This window comes from Pezoporus occidentalis, unplaced genomic scaffold (genome assembly GCF_034315485.1).
Source record: "Pezoporus occidentalis ecotype Australia unplaced genomic scaffold, CSIRO_AGI_Poc_V1 ctg4, whole genome shotgun sequence".
Taxonomy (NCBI): Eukaryota; Metazoa; Chordata; class Aves; order Psittaciformes; family Psittacidae; genus Pezoporus; species Pezoporus occidentalis.
Window position 1 is genome coordinate 26511927 of NW_026915724.1, and position 16051 is coordinate 26527977.

Consider the following 16051-nt stretch of genomic DNA (forward strand, 5'->3'; position numbering starts at 1 on the left):
GAACCATTACACAGCAGGTTTGGGCAGACAAACTAACACATTTGCTGGGCAATGACATTGCTCTGATGCTACTCGCCTCAGCTTTCACAGCCTTCGCAAAAGTAGGGGATTAACAATTGATTTTAGTGAAAAATTAATCTCTGTTTTCAGTAATATAAATATAGCACAAGGCATAGTGTCACAGAGAGATAGGGAGCTGGAAGTGCTGGTTTAGATGGAGGCAGGCAGTAGCGCTAGTCAAAGGGATAGTTACTGTTCTCTCTCATTGGAAGTATCTTTGTAGATTAGTTTTAGATGTGCAATAGACTCCCTTCTGCTCCTGAATTCTCATCCAACTCAAACTCTTCTCCTTCAACAGATTTTTACCTCTAGTGCATTACTGTGTCATAAGGCATAGGCAGCTGCACTCAAATATATACGGCAATGTACAAAAGGTCGAAACATAAGCCAGGACTAGCATGAAGAAAGATGTCTTTCAGCATGAAGGAGTAAATACTTCCAGCTCTTGTACAAGCATGGCATACAAACATAATCTTAGAATGATGCAGCAAATAGTTCCAAGTCTTTTACAAGTGCAGCTGTACAAATACAGGTGTAAGTGCCAACACCTTTCTTTGAAGGCCCTTGTCTCCCTTTACTAGAAGTTCCTGAGTCAGTAGGCTTTTTTTACTTCAGTGAATATTCTTGTCTTGCTTTGAGATCTCTGCCTTTTGGCAAGATGATCCTTGATGTGTCATCTAGCAACTTAATATATAGTGGCCATGATCAGATTTTTAAGACCATTCTATAGTATTTTATCTTTTCTACAATAGTTTCTTATACACACTTCAATTTATACTTACTAAGCTTTAGTAAGCTTACCCATTAACATATTCTATAAAGACTATATAGGTGCTCCCATCTTCAAAATAAAAAGATATCAAAATGAAAGGAACTAATTTAGCTTAACTTTGATTCAATACAGCTTTTATTCCATAAATATTAGACATAGAAAAGCTGTAGTACACACAGTGCAAATGTTTTGGCAAAACATTGTGCAGTTATTCTTGATTCAGCATCCATTTATACTATTAAAAGATATTTGAGAGTTCAAAAGAAGATAGTTTGGTTGGTTGGGATTTTTTTTTAGGATGCTGTATATGCTGTCCTTATGCTCACTGGACTGAATTTTGAGTTAGTTAATGATCTAAGAAAAGTGTAAGGTGCTAGTTTCATCGAGGTATGCTTTGTTTTGTCCTGAAAATTGGCAAGGACAACTTGTTTTCTCAACTCTTAATGAAATTACTTCACACATTATAGAAAAACAAACAAACCAACAAAACAGAATGGGACTGATTACGCATCCTTTTATACCAAGATGCCCAGTAATTCAGATATGACTGGCTAAGTACTGTTCCCCTTTATACATAGGCAACTTCTTCATCTAACACATTTGAACTAAATTTCATGTGCTAAATTTTTTGTGTACTGAATTATTTTCAGTAGAAAATCCAGAGTAAAGTTCTGCTTTCAGTTACTTTTGTAGTTGCTTTAATACATTTCTAAGTGTACAAACTTTCCAAATTTCAGCTGATACACAGAAAGAAAATTCAGCTCACACCTTTCTGCTTTGCACTTCACTATCAGAACATCGAAAAAATACTTCATTAACCCAGTAAAATAAAGTGGAATGACAACTTAATTGCATCATGAAAATAAGCATGGAGACATCTACACACCCAGGTATCACATATTTCAAACAGCACCTTCCAGTTTTTCTAGTCAGCTTTTAAATAGGACTATATTTTAAAGACATACTAAAATGCTTTGGGCTAGTTTATAACATATAAGCATGTATTCTCTGCATGCTGAAGTCACAGTAGCCAAAACCTTAGTTTGCTGCATTTTATGCAGAAGACAGCTGTCTTCAGTAATGTCTTTGCCTAATCCTGCCTTCAATTATGGTTTAAAACCTGTTTTCAACATCTTTTCAGAGCTTCTGTGCAAAGAAACTGAATATTCACAAGATTTATTGCAAATAATTTTGCTATGCTTAGAAATCAATAAGAATATCAATAATAGAAATCAATAAGAATAGAAACCAATAAGAATATCAGGTCTATTCTTCGCTGGTTTTGAACACCACACATTCTAACATCCTATACATGAGTTCTTTTTCATAAGCACGCATGCAGCTGAGCAATAATTACAGTGAAATGTGCTGTCATCTTTCCAAAGAATAGTAATTAGGGATATGAGCCTGGATGTCTTGTATGCTTATGGAAACATTTTTTTCTTTCCAGCTAATGATCTTCTAAATAGTAAATCATTAAAAGGAAAATGGTAAAGGGTGTAGATAGTGGCTGTCATCAGCCTTGTGTACCAGCTCCAAACTGTCCTCTTTGTTTGGAAGCATGATGATGCAAAAGTTAGAATTCTTCATGCTTTTTTGGAGAAGAAAACAAGTACAGGTAATTCATCTTGTTATTTATTATTGGCAATACTTAAAGACAAGACTCCCTTGTTTCTCTTGCTTTATTGATCTGGGAAAACATCTTTGTATTAGACTTTGTATTAGACTTTGTATTAGTGGCTATCTATCTTCAATTATTATCATAATTTAAATCAACACCTAAGAGCATAGGCATGTAAGTAACTCTGTCTGAAACCTTAGAACCATCACCAGCTTTCCTGTTTCTAGTCAGAACAACATTTAATACACACATACTAGCATGAACTGATTGCCAACAGAAATGAAAAAGACCCAGGCTGTATCACTGCTGCATTGCACTAGAAACAGCAATCATTCCTGTTATGTACCTAGGTACCTAATGAACAAGAATTTGGAGCGCTTTTTTGTTTAATGTCTCAGTGTCAAACATTTAAACAAAGTAATTACTACCAACTCTTAGTATTGTTTTCATTACTTTGCAATTAACACTGCAGGGGTAACTGGTACCTTCTTTGCAGTTTTTTGAATAACAGGCTTCAATCTGTTATATGACCAATGCACCAATAACAATAACATTTTCTTGGATCTTAGGAGAACAATTCCAAAGATACAGGAAAAGCTACTTCAAACTCAAGTAGGTGTGACTTTAACTCATATCTCCCAAATCATATGTGATCTAATCTTAAAGCCCTTACAGCAATCTTTTCTCCTCTCCATTTAGGTGAAAAATCATAGCTTTAATTAAATAAGCTCCCCTTGAGCCCCTCAACCCCCCCTTTTCTTAAGCTCAAGTACAGCAAAATTCTGTGCATTTCCCCCTCAATGAGTGAGCACATACCAATGAAACCCATTATTTTATTTTACTGATAATTTTTATCTTGTTTGGAAAAATATGTTGTAGAACATCGGACAAGTCAGCACTGACAGAAAGCTTGATAAAAATTATGAAGGAGGCAGCAAAGCAGGACTGAAAGTTTACTGTTTCATTAAAAAACGCTCCCCTCTTTTCCAAATACTTTGACCTATTTATTTTTTTTTTTTTTTTAAACAAGTAAATGCCATCAAATCTATTCAGATTTTTTCCCCTACCAAGTATCTGTTTTTTAACTCCAAGCAATAATACATTTAAGGTTTTGCATTTGTTAACCAATATGCTGCATACAAACCACAGGCATGTTAAGACACACAGCAAAACATTAGATTTCATCAACCTGACCATGACAAAACAAGTTTGTACATATTCCTGAAGCATGTTATTGCCCACTTTGAAGAAATTCCAAAAATGTTATGGCTGCTACTTATGCTCGGGATATAAAAAGTTTCAAAACTGATAATGTCCCACAGCAGTATAATTTAAACAAAACCCCAGTAAAATACTATAAAAGATAGGACACAAGATTAGAATAGTAATGTGTTAGGGAATTAGGTAAGCTTTAGAAACACCTTAGTTACAACCTGCATTAAGCACTACAAGCAAGCTAATAATACAGTTCATGGTTTAATCCCAACACAATAACCAGAGATATATTTTTTAAAAATGTTTGACATACTAAACTGTAATTACAGGGATATTCCCATTTACTTGTGCGTAAGTAACAGCAAACACTTTATAAACGCCTCATGCACCAAAAGAACAGGCCTAGCAGCACCTCAAAGAGCATGTCTATCTAACATTTGTCATTTGCTATGGTCAACAAATCACTCCTGTAGAACAGGTTACACATTTGTGCTGCAAATCCACCGCCTTCATTATGACATCAAAGAGCTTCCAGTCTGGGGAAACATCAGGTCTGATCTGGATTTCAGAACTGGTTTGTCATTATGACAGTATTTTTCTTTAACTATTTTTATTTTAATGAACAAATATGTATCATAAATTACATCTTATATGTTATACTAGGAAAGATATACACTTTACCAATCTTTTCTGATAGTGAATTTATGCCTAACTCCCCCATCAGCTTTGGCTATATCTGGCATGCTAAACACCTAACTTTCTGAAACACTCAGCTGACACTCCAGTTCATTTTAAAAAACATATTCAGAAATTCTTGGAATAATAAAAGTAAAAATGATAGGAAAATAGCATTATTCCTTACCAGGTATATTATTAACCTGACTGTGAATTTGCCTTTTCACACAAGAGAAATTTAAACAGATTAAGCAGTCGATTTTTAAAAAATAAAAGCTCTTCCATTAAACAGAAACCCCCTTGTGACTTTAATGATTATAAAAATTTTCATGTTAACTGTACTCAAAGCTAGAATCTATGTGTAACTTAACTGGAGCAAAACCACCTTGTCTTATAATGTCATGATACAATAAAAAAATATTCATTATAATCAGAAATGCAAAAATAGAGCCAAGTAAAGTACATATGGCACATAGTTGAATCTTTTAGTAACTTCTTTTTCCACCATTAATTAGCTAATGTACTACTATTTTTAAAAGAAATAAGCAAAGAAGTAATCAAACTCAGGAAGTGCCTTATGGGCTCCTGTTGTGTTTGTTTTTTTTTTTTCCTGTTACTGAAATTAGCACAGAAAACACACGTTAAAATAGAAAATATTGGAAATAGAAAAAAAAAAAAAAATGGGTTTTTTGTCTTTCCAGCCATTCCTACAGGAAAATCATATACATACTGCCAAAGTATCTAGCAATTACGTATTGTAAGCTTAATACAGAATAAAGCGAGTTGTATGAACAGCATTGAAACACCTAAGCAGCTGAGACTGTTGGCTTCCTTCACATCAGCATTCTCTTTTTTAGTGAAGAAAGTTGGCTTAAGGATCTTACATACTGCTTTACTGAGTTCTCTAAAAAGGAATTAAAAGGTACTGTCAGACAAATAGATAAAAGTAGTTCATACTCTATTGTTTTGAAGCATATTTTAAAAGCATTAGTAGGCAGCTCTAAAAATTGCATTTCAGTAGAAAATATGATGTAAAGAATTCTTTTATGTGACAATATCATCATGCACTACATTAGAAATTATTCTAGAACAGGACAGAGTATCTTCATACTAGAAATGCATACGTTATGAAGTACAGATGAGAAGAACTGTATGAGGAAAAATACTAACAGACATCTAAATATAATCCACTTTGGTTTGCTGCCTCTATCCTGAAGACAGACAACTGAAGTGTATTCCAGCATAGAGGAAAAATAGCATAATCATATTCATGGACAGACCACAACAGAAAAAACAAATATATTGATCTCTAGCAGTCAAACATGCAAGATAAAATAAAAAAAAAAAAAAAAGTTGATTTTTGATTTAGGGTTTCTTTGATTTGGAAATGGCATGATCCCCAACATTCTGTTAGCCCAGCTGGGACAGCACAGCAGTCTTTCTCGAGCAAATTCACCATTTTAAGTGTAGGCACATTCATTACCTGCCTACAGTAAGGTATTATTTTGGATTACTCAAAAGACACCTCAAGATGGTATCAGAGTGTTTTAGAAAGCTTGTTCATAAATATCAAACAAATGGTTTGCAGCAGATAACTTCGCTCTATAACTAATATTACAACTTAAACTTCTGACAGTTAAACACAGAAAGCACAAAACTATTTTAGAGCTGAATCAAACCCATGATTTATTGTAGCAATGTCATCTCTCTCGAGTAGCAAGGCTTTCTAATCGGCAATCAGCTTTCCCTCAAATGTGTATGTTAGAATTTTAAACTGTGTGGACCAATTATTCTCAAATATAAAGCATTAAAATCCACTTCTGCGTTGTATTACTCAGTTATAACTGGTGAGTCACAAAGCACTTTCTGAGTGGTGGGGAACATGTTAGAACATTTGAAAAGAGAAAACACTAAAGCAAGAGACTTGAAAGCATTATTTTTTAAACAACTATTTTGAAAAACATTATGCTTGTTTCCACTGATTTTTTTCTAAATATGTAATTATATTTCAGAGACTTCCAGTGGCCTTGCACTAGGAGGACTGGATTAGGCTGTTAATAATTAAGATCCTGCATTGACACAGAGTTAGATTCAGAGACTTACTATCATATTAACAGAGAGGAACTGCTGGGAGAGTAAGACTTGAAATCCCAATTCCATAGTCTGTTTTCACAAGTGACTGTCCAAAACTGTCTTATTTTTTTGTTGAGAAACATATAGTGTTAACAACAGAGATTTAATTTTCTCTGGAACAGACCACCCATGGTATTTAATCTGTTTTTCAGGGAAGACAATCTACATTTTCTCTATCAACCTGCCCTCCTCCAGAGTCACATGGTATTAAAAAAATTTAATTATACAAATGATTGACAGTTATATTATTTTCATCTTTTTATTCATCAGTGTGATTTTTCCCTGAATCTCATAAGAGAAGGAATGGATAACTAAACAATCCTTTAATATTGCCCCCATGTGAATATATGAAACTGAAAAGACATAGGTATTAAGTAAGGGTATTATCACTGTTACCTATGGGACCTAGTAACACCTATGTGATCTAGGTATGAAATTTTATTAATGATAAATTTATTTTGAAGTTTAACATTTTGTCTCTCATTCAGATTCTCATTTTTAGAAACAGTTCAATTGTTTCTGTATTTAGACTGCCCACATTTCATAGCGAGTGTACAGACATGGAGTCTATAAAATTATAAATTTAGATTACTTACCATTATGCAGCAAGTTATTCTAGAGCAGCATAGAGGAGCTGAACAACCTGATAGTCAGTGGAATGCAAAAGCAATGAGATAGAAGTAAATTACCCTAGAATTGTTTCTTACAGCTGTGTTTCAGAGAGTTGACAGGGAGTGGTTATTTTGCTTTGAACAATCTGTAGATTGACTTCTGTTGAAGTTACATATTACCTTAGTCTTCCACCTCCAGAGACCATGCTTCAATTATTTCAATGAACCACAGTTTACCAGACCCCAGCTACGATGTTCCAGGACCAGACCAATATAATTTTTTTTCTGGGAGACTTGAGCTGGCATAGCCTAAACAGCATCATATAGAAATCAAACATTTCAGCTTGTTACAACAGACACTGATAGTAGAAACTAAACTAACTAGCAGTCTTAATGCCTAAAATTCAATAAACTCAGGCAACTTAGCTCTTAAATTGTGATGTTTCGGGGTTGCATCGTACAAGACAAAGTTTCTGAAACATTATTTTTCCTGCTCCATTTCTGAAGGCTGCACAGAAATTTACATCTTGCACGATTAGAATTTTGCTAACATAACGGCACTGAAAAACAAGCAATTCACAACAACAACAAAAATACCTTGCAAAAAGGTAGTAAGCTACAGTGGCAGAAAGCTTTCGAGAATCCATAAAGATCTGCTAGTCCTACTGAAGCGTAAACTATTTGGACTACTTGGGAATCATTCTTGTGAATAATACAAAAGCAGAGGTCATGTCCAAAACAGGCAAAATGAGATACTTTCATTATGAGAACTACCCACACAGCTTATCAGTTGCACATGTTTGTTTACATGTTGATATTTACATTAAGAAAGAAGGTGAAGGAGAAAGATGTCTCCATGAATATACCTTGGCTAAATAAGCATTAAAGCACCATTATGACATTCTGGAAGAACTAAGAGCATTACATATGCTCAGTTAAAATAGTCTTGCCAAAGAACAAATGTATCAACTGCTCCTCAACAGGAACCATTGTGTTTTCCACAGACACTGTGCCATTGCATAAAAATTATTCGTTACTAGATCACATTCTTATCTGCTTTAGATTTCACTCAAAACTATAAAAATATGAGACAAGGAGAAAAGAAAAGCCCTAGGGGGAAAAAAAAAAAAATCATTAGTTTTTCAATCTGAAAACTAGATGCTCTGCATTCATTTTCTAATTAACTAGACATCAACTGCTGATCCAAAGTCTAACTATATGAACAACAGAAGTAGCAGATATATTTGTATCTAAAGTATTTTAACACAGAAATTAGTAACTAGCTAGAGGGAAAGACTTTGCAAGACCATGTTTATCATCTGAGGTCAGGACAAAATTAATCTGCAAATGTTTATCTGTGTGGTCTTCACTGAAAGGAAGATTTAAATACTTCACTAACTGTAGTAAAAATTCAAAAGAGGCAAATCTAAAATTCTCCTGTTTTCTGGATACAGGAGTGAAATGTGACAACTCCCAAGAGGAAGGCTCAATAAAACAAGACATTTTATGATCTGCATATAAATCTGTTAATCTCAATTCTTTAAATTACCTGTAACAAACATTTCCCTTATTTTTCTATTAATTTCAACTCATCCAGTCAAAATTAATGAAGAAACCTATGTAAGATACCAGAATACTGAACATGCTGGGCCACTAAGGAAATAAGGTCATTATGAAACATCATGATAGATCATGCAGTAGCCGGAATTAAGATTTTTAGTTACAGATTGTTTCATCATTATCTGATATTTCCTATATATTTCTCACTGCTAACATATAGCGAGGGAAAGAAAGGAGATTCAAAAAAGCTTGGAAAAGGGCAGGAGAAACCAAGGTAGTAAAAGAGAGGGTACAATAAAAAAGAAAAGAGAGAATGAAGATTAGAGGAAAAGGAAACAAAATGGGAAACAGAATAAATTAACAGACATGATAGCAAGTGACCACGCTGTTGAAGAAAACAGTCTTTTCAGCCAAAAGGAGTGGCCAGGGCTGCCAGTAGTCACCAGCATACATCTCTGGCCACTGCGGGTTAAAGATGTGTTGTACTTTTCTGTCAAATTATTAGCAACATAATATATATAGCATTTGGTAGATTCTCCAAGGTTACAGCCGCAATGTTCTCATATAACTTGGAAAAGTGCTTCCAAAATAAAGCATTTCAGACACTTGAGATTTTAATTTGACCTTTTCTTGCAACAGTTCTCAAATCTGTCTGTCTCATAAAGCTCTTAAGATTCTCATACAGAAAACTCTACCAACAAAAATTGCAATTGCTGCATGCCAAGAAGTTTAGTCTAAAATTCATGTAGTTATCTTTCTCTATACATGAAAAAAATTTCTCTCCCAAAATGCAAGTCTGAAAACCCTGACCCTTCCTAGGTCCCATTTCTCTTAGTTATTTGCATAGGCAGTCATGCACAAATGAAAGGATTGCTGAGTCTGGACTCAGACTCCAAGCACTCTGCGGCTTCAAATGTACATTCAGAACTTCACAGCAGAATTTATCTACAAAAGTATAGCCCAGTGAGTCATCCTATCACTATGACAGTGACTGCCCACAGTTACACTCTGAGAAGTGCATCCTTCCCACTCTCACCTAGTTACATCCTGTGCAAGATGCATTTTGTCTAAAGTGACAAGACTTGAGATTTTTCCATTTCCATGTTAACTGTCTTGCATCAAGGACAGGTTAAGATACATTACAAACAAGACTTGTACTGCTGAAAGTGGGATTATGGGATAGGAACCCATAGTTTCTTCAATGTAAGGACTTGGCCAAATCACCTTTGTTTTCTGGAGGAAGCAAGCAAAGCACAAAATAAATACTTCAGTCAGCACAGCTATCTTGTCATGAAATAGCCCTAAAAATTTCCTGCTCTGCTGCTGCCTCCAGACCCTTGTTGTCCTCTCATACCCTGGCATGCTGTTCTGTCCAGCTGCATTCCCCTGGATCATTTAATTTATCTACATAGAGCACTTCTTTTCCAAAAGCGTGTGTGGCCATAACTTAAAGGGCAGCATACAAAGGCATGAGGACAGAAACTCTTTAAGCCAGCACTGTCATTAAAGGGGCAGTATAATGAAACTATGGCCTAAGTAACTTGCCTAAAACTGTGCTCCACGTCAAAGGAAAATGGCCAGAAACTGAACTCAATGCTCTATGGCATGTCTACACTCTAATTTAAACATGACAGGGCAAGTTCACTGCCCAAGGACCAAGAGGCATAGACATCTATGATCATGAACTTGCTGTCCCCAAAATGGTGTGGCCTTGTCCTAGCTTCAAACGAGCACGCACGGGCCTGAGCAGAGAAAACACCCTACAGGCCTTGTGTCTGCTCACCTCTATACCTCATGTATTCATTCTCACCTCATGATACGTCATCACAGCAATGCAATGATGACTTTTTTAAATGTTTAGAAAGAGTCCTTCGCGCTGTGTCTTCAGGTGGTCATTAAAACTCTGCACAGCAGTACACTTTCTGCATGTCAAAGCTGAGGCTCCTCAAGTCTCTGCACTGCCACTTTTCACCCTCATGTTGCGTCCAACTTCCAGCTCTTTCTGAAAGCCACTGGGGCTAACCCACGCTTCTGCGACAGAGGCTACCAGAGGCACTACTCACCAGAGATGCTTCTCTGCGCAGCCAAGCTCCTCCTTCTGCCAAATGACTTGGGAAAAGAAACTGGTGCTGAAGCTCAGCAGTGCTGATTCACACCATGGATCTGCACTGCAGCATTTCTCCCTTTAAAGGGAAGAAGTGAAAAGAACTGCCAGCACTATGGAAATACTTCACTGTTTCTTACTGTCACAGTGCATCACATCCTCATACAACCTCAGGCCTATTAACACTTTTAAGAAGACTGGTGTGATAGAGTAGCATATTATTTGAATGTGAATGTTGCAAGTTTCATTTTATTATGCATTTCCTTTATAACTCTTTCCCAGCCTCCATGGCACCTTAACATGAGGAGCAGTCTTACTTTAAGATCATCATGCCTTTAGCCCTCATGCAAACTTTCTTCCCCTATGAGCCTTGCTGCACGTTTCTAGCCAATATAACACGTTTTGGATGCAACACTTAAGGATGCCACAATGAAAAATTCCTCCCATCTCCTAACCATTATTTACAAAACTAAAAGAAGGCATGCAGGTTCTTTCTTGGGATTGTTTGAGCCATAGATAATAATTCTCCATTAGCTAACACACAATGCCTGCATTCGATTAATTTCCCATACATGGCTTGAGCTTCTGTAAAGCTAATTGAGCAACTCAAGGTTATATCTGGTATGTCTTAGCATTTAGATTTCTGACAACTGAAGCTGATGCAGAGTTACAGCCCACTGAAAGTACCCCTTGCTTCTGCATTTTGCTGGAATTCCAGGTGCTCTCTGGAAATGAAAACCCAACACAAATTCACATGAACACACTGACAGCTTTTCTCTTTAAGACAGACCGCTTAAATTATAACAGCACATGATGCAAAGTGTAAAAATAGAAATACTTCATTCAGGTCAAGATTCATATCTGAACTTAAATCCTGTTCTAAAAACCAAGTATTACTTACTCTCCCTCTACTAGAAATCCTTCTATTTTTAATTATTTTAATTCATGACATGAAGCTCCCAGCTACTTCCAAGATCCATTCCAAAGACTACTTTTCATATTCTGGTATATCTTCCTCTCAGAGGGATTTGACACTGAGCAACACTTCTGTTTACTTTTTTAGAAAATACTTCCTCTTCTCCTTCAACCCACTCTGAAAGCCTTTTGATACTTCTTACTTGAGAGTAGGATCAGATACATCTTAAAAAGTTAACTCCCCAGTATATCACATTATCTCTTACAACCTTTGGCATTTGGGATGTGATTTAAGCAGTTGGGGATTTCATAAATGAGCTATGAAGAATATTCATTCCCTCAGCATTTCGTTTTTTTTTTCAAAAGTATTTAATTTTAAAAGATGGGGAAGAGGAGGAAGATATGCACCATAGTCTTACCATGTCAAGGTTTAACCCAATTCTCAAGTGTTTTTTATTTGCATGAAGCATAACTTTGCATGATGGCACAGCATAATTTATAATTATTTTCTCCACCGAGACTTGGACACAGCTATTAAATGACAAACCTGCTGAAGGTAATTAATCTGTTTCTCCAGCTCAGGAGCAACTACTGCATTGTCAAGGACTCATCTGGGCCAACAAGTACTTCTTCCAACTTCTGCAGGAAATATGCTGTCCTGGGTTCAGCAGTAGCAGTCATGTTTCTCCTTTGTGGTAGCTGGTGCAGTGCTGTGTTTTGACTTCCAGCCCGGGAACAGTGCTGGTGATACCGATGTTTTCGGTTGTTGCTAAGTGATGTTTACCCTGACCAAGGACTTTGTGAGGCTCATGCTCTGCCAGGGAGGAGGGGAAGCTGTGAGGAAGCAGAGACGGGGCTCCTGACCTGGGCTAGCCAGAGAGGTATTCCATACCACAGCACGTCATGCCCAGGGTGAGGGGTAACTGGGAGTTACCCGGAAGGACACGGGCTTCCGGGTGGGACTCGTTTCTTGGTCGGTGGTATCCGTATTCTCTTCCCTTGTTATTTTCTCTTATCATTGCTGTTGTTGGTAGTAGCGGTGGTGATTTGTGCTGTACATTGGTTGCTGGACTGTTCTTATCTCAACCCGTAGGAGTTGCACTCTTTCGATCCTCCTCCCCGTTCCTCCGGGAGCAGGGAAGGGGAGAGCCCCGGGGGGGGGGGCTCGATTGTTGTCAGCCCAGCACCACTCACTGGGAGTGAGTGAACAAGTTGCCTGACAGGGTTTAAACCACGACAGTTCTTTTTGGTGACATTCCGAAATCTTTGCCCTTGAACCAGTCCGGACCAGGCCAGATGTAAAAAATGTACTGTACACTGCAGCTGGGGAGAATGGTCCTACCTGGAGCCTCTGACAGAAAGCTCCAGGGGAGACTTGAGGTCGACCCCTCGGCTTTTGGAGTCGGGGATACAAAGGATCTGAGACCAGCTATACCCCAACTGAGAAAGAGATACCTCCTCCCTGGCAGAGCATGAGCCTCACAAAGTCCTTGGTCAGGGTAAACATCACTTAGCAACAACCGAAAACATCAGCTTCACCAACACTGTTCCCAGGCTGGAAGTCAAAACACAGCACTGCACCAGCTACCACAAAGGAGAAACATGACTGCTACTGCTGAACCAGGACATATGCTTACATTAAATTTTTGTACTGACTGAAAAGAAGGTAGTCTTAGCTTTCTTTTACCTTACATAAAAGGATATCTCTTACTTCAAAGGAGAATTCTGTTCCTAGACACTTTATGTTTCTATACAGACCATCTACACACATTCTACTTGAAATGCATTCTACCATAGGACAACCTTTTTCCTGTAATTCCTCCCGCTCTAACAAATGTTCTGTTTAGGAATATGAAAGTTATTCTAAAACTTGATTTAAATGTTTGTTGATGAAAAGAATCTCCAAAAACGTCTTAAAAAACTACACTGATTCTTCAATAGCTGCTAAGTAGTATCCTGCAAGAAGTGCAAAGTAGAAGCAGCTCAACTGGCCCAGGGTGCAAAGGTAAAATTAAAAAAGACACATCTTACAGAAGTGAAGAGGAAATAAAGAAAATTAGCTAGTCGCCACCCACATCACCAGTCTGCATTTCAATTTTTAATGTACAGTGTACTGTCAGAACACTCAATTTTTTTTAGGGAAGCATACAAAAAAAAAAAAATTAAGTAAAAAGTTACAGTCAATCCTAAGTCAAAATGACTCAATGAGTTAAAAAAAAAAACAACAACCCACTGCTTTGGGAGGGGATTAAAAGCTTACGGACTGAAGTCCCAGTCTTTTTATTTTCTTTTGAGTCACCTCAATTTCCACCCTCCTCTCCCTTCTTGCCTCCAGTCTATGAACAATACCTTGTCTGCCTTGAATTAAGAGTCAACATTTACTATTCAGGTAAAAAGAACAGCAACTCTTGCAGTATTATTTATTATTGTTTACTTCAAAAACAAAAAAAAAAAAACACACTTCTTTAAAATTAAAATACAAATCCTACATTGTTGATTAGATCTCCAATTCCTGATAGCATTAGGACTACAAGTTGCCACCATTGCAAGAATTTAAAAACACTCCGAGTTATCATTTCTTTTAAGCAGTGGTGTAGCAACCTAAGATGAAAGTGGGTTGGGTTTTGGTATTTGTTTCAAACAAATGATGAACATTAAAATATGTCATTTTGAGTGACTTGGAGTGTATGTTTCTGAAGAGAATGGCAAATCCATCCATAAGTAGTAACCTTAATTGGGTAGTAATGCTACTTGCTCTATGTCGGGTAAATTTCTCTCTCTAAAGTGAATGGAGAATATAAGATTTTATTTGGAAGGTCTTAAAACTCTCACTAGTTATGCAAATGTTAAATGTAGTTCATCCACATCAAGACATAAGACACAGACAAGAGAACACATGCACCCCCTCCTTTCCCTTCTCCCATTCCCATTTCTCATTAACGCATTTTGATCCCCTTCATGAGTTAGGGCTTACTCAATCTCTTGAGTCAGCCTAAAACCAGACACCATTTTAGTCGTTAACCCAGCTGAAAACTACACCAGCCCAGTAACTGAGCTATAAAGCAATACTATTCCTCTTGTAAGTAATCGTCTTAGAGGTTTCCTTGCTCTCCTTCAAAGCACCACCTAGATCTTTCAGGTCTTATTCTTAAAAGCCAAAATACTCCATTAAAAAATGCTTTATGTAAAATGCTTTTAGTCTATTTATTCATTCTAAACAACTGCAAAAATTTATATACTCCTTGGTGTATAAGCAGAAGGAAATTTGCTAGCAAAAGGAAAGTTCATATCAGCTGCTAAACGGCATTTTATGTCAGTAAATTGATACAAGGATAGTATCAGCAATCTTTTAAAACTGGTAAAAAGAAATCAGAGAAGTAATTGTTTCAAGAACACGTACACTGCCTAGGTAGATTATAAAACCTTCACAAGTTAAGAGTTCAACAGAGCATTCATCACAACATTGGCAAAACTGTTTCCGTTTGTTACAGCAATATGACCTGCAACAGCTTTGTATGATTTAATGTTAGCAATGTACTCAGTCATGAGAACAACACAACAGAAAGCTGCCATGTGCCCTGAGAAGATCTCAGAGCCAGTACCGCTCTGTCACAGTGTAATACAACCTGAAACTTCTATAGCCTCATGAGACTTTAAAAGCTTCAGGAATGTACATTCCACTTTTGCACCCTTTTCAGACTTGAGCTTCTGGCTGTCATCAGCATAACTCTCCACCCTCCCACTCCTCCAAGTACAATCACTTATTCAAACATGCTGACAAAAGAGGAACAGGGTAAACTAGTTCTGGGCTGAAACAGAATGAGCTAAACCTTTTAAATACTTCATGAAAATTAAGCTCTTCTTTACCATCTTCAACACATCAGATCTACCAGAGTGAAATCATTCCATCCTTTAAGCAGTGAGCACCACTGTGTGGACAGTATCTGTTAAAACAGCCTATATACATGAAGGAGTAACAGATTGCACACGTCCAAGTGTCAAAGCTACTCAAGTTCTTCCAGAAAGATGCATACTGGAACAGTACAGCTGAGGTTCCCTTAGCTACTCAAACTCTTCTGAGAATTTGAGAGTATGTTAATGGAACAAATGGGTATTTTAACATTTCTTTTTTAGAAATACATTTGTTTTATACTGCTGTTAACTCACTCTCTTTATTGAGTGAACAAAAGTAAATATTAACTCCTACACCTAGAGAGCATTTCCAAATATTGACGAGAAGGTATCAGACAGGACGAACTCATTTTTCTTTTAAAAAGCTACCAGCTGCCTTTTTGCACTGCATTACCTGGGGCCTGAAGTACACTTATAACAAGTGCCCCAGGAAACACAGCCTCCTAACACAGTGTGTAATAGCCAAGCTTAAC